Genomic DNA, 2,377 nt, shown 5'->3' with positions numbered 1-2,377 from the left:
AAACAAGGGAAGCAGGCTATGACATAGGCTAGGAAATACGAAGGGTAGGATAACAAAACAGGCGAACATAAACAATGGCTTTGAAACACAGACGGGCTTTCATATATCCACCAAACACAATGAACAGCAAAAACAGAGGGAATCAGACGGTTTAAATGCACGAACTTAAGGTAGAAACGAGGGTAGAGGTGTGAGCAATCAAACGAGGGGCGGAGAAAATGAAACTACGGCATGGAATTAAAATACACAAGACCGGGAAAACAAGAAACATGGAAGCTGAGAGGGACTAATCGTGACAGTATTGTTTAAGTAAAGCCCTAAGTTGAAAGAAAACGTTTAATATGATGGAAGTATGTTTGTAACATGTTTGTCGGATTTGCCAAAAGTACACATACTGCTGGCAAAAAAAATCACATGACCTATTTCAATTCAAAACCAGGCTGTAAACTCTGCAATCCTGCAACAGTGGAGACCTGATTAATTTTTTTCTTTCCTCAGTGTGCAGATCCAATCTGCGAGAATGTGTTCATTGGGGTGTCCCTCTGACTCCTCCTGAGACAGCACCAGAACAAATCACTGGACCTCAGCCCCCCATCTTCATCAACAGTGAGGGAGAGGATGAAGGTCACCTACCTCCCTCACCTTTCCCAGAAAGCCCCCAGCATCAGAGTGAAGTCCTGATAGAGGATGTGCAGGAACAGGGTGAAGAGGATGAGAGTGCTGATGATGCTGATGATGGTTATGATGGTGATGATGAGGATGATGGTGATGATGGTGATAATGATGATGGTGGTGATGAGGATGACTGGACTCCTCAGGACACGATATTGCACGTCTTTGGCCAGAGCCATTTGACCATTCAACTTCCAGAGGCTTCCACTCAGTTTGTCACTGATCTAGCTCTGGACAGCCTGAGAACACTCATGGAACCTGTGCACGAATATCTGCGCAGGAACAGAACAAACAGAAACACACAGATGAATCCGTGCACTGTTGGACTTCCAGGAGAGGCACCATCAACTAGCCCTACCTGCGCAGGCAGCAGCTCCGGTGTGTCAAATCCTTCTCAAGAAGAAGACGACGAAGTGAGGCTCATTTGCGCCATTCGGAGCGCCCAAGCAAATCAGCCCACGAGCCGCCCGACGTCTCCCCGGCCCTTTGACTGCATGGTGCCCGAATATGGCAGGGACCACCCTCTGCTTGCCATGAAGGCTTGGAGGGCCGATGCATGGGGTGCCAGCTTCGGGGCAGCAGGGGAGAACTACACACCTGGATGGTATCCAATTTACCATACTCCACCATCTACTGATGCCTCCAGGCCATCAAACACGGATTTAGCGGCGACGGCACAGACTGAACATGCTCAGCCCAGCTCCGGGCCTGAAAACACTCCCAGAGATCCTGATGAGGTCAGAGCTCACAGCTCCAGTGCTGCTCCTGCCGTGGGCCAGAGCGGCAGAAGCCAGCAGGAACAAAGTAGGTCCAGGAAGAGGAGCAGAGAGGCGAACTCCCCGAGCTCCTCTCACAGCTCCGAGAGCGAGAGCAGCCCCAGCAAGATGAGACGAGAGAATGAACAGGAATGACAAGTCACTTCTCTCAAGCAATAATAATAAACGCTTATGCTTGCATTTTATTAGCCTGTGTTTTATTGGTTGTTTGACAGTCCAGCTCATTTTTTATGATAAAAATATAATATCTTTAAGATATTTCTTTAATCGCATCCAATACACCCCAAAGTCTTAGTTGATCACTAAGAACTTATGTTTATTCCATGATTTGTCCAAAACTAATATAAACATTTACTTAGCTGATACATGGTATTCTGGAATATATTATTTATCTAATTTTTGATCTTCTTGAGAAATCTTTAGAATAAACTGAAATATATCTAATTACCATGTATGCATATTTTTTCTCCAATTTTTAAAACTGTTGCTACAGCATATAATTCATTCAAACTTTAATCTGTATAGACTTCCAATACACTGTCAGCTGTTAGCATCGTTTAAATAGTAATACTTGATATACTTGATATTCAGTGTGGTAGTGTGTAGAATTCTGCTGAAAAGCTGTAACAATGTCAAAGCAGCTCAGTGAAGCAGTTTGAGGACAATCTGTTCACCTGAAAAACTACCCCAGAACAGCACGCCTGTGGTTGCTGGTGAATATATTGAATATATGGAGGGCATGCACCTATAGAATGTAGACTTCAGAGAGTATGTGATTCCCTGAGTATTGTCTTTTAAAGAAAAGGCAAATTTTTAAAAATTAAAATCTTTTTTTCCTCCTTAACGCAGACATCCCATTCACATTCACAGCAATAGTCAAAACACAACGCTGTATTCACAACTTTGTTAGAAGTAATTATTTTTCTGTT

This window comes from Electrophorus electricus, chromosome 5 (genome assembly GCF_013358815.1).
Source record: "Electrophorus electricus isolate fEleEle1 chromosome 5, fEleEle1.pri, whole genome shotgun sequence".
In the NCBI taxonomy this organism is placed as follows: domain Eukaryota; kingdom Metazoa; phylum Chordata; class Actinopteri; order Gymnotiformes; family Gymnotidae; genus Electrophorus; species Electrophorus electricus.
Note: the sequence above shows the minus strand (reverse complement) of the source record.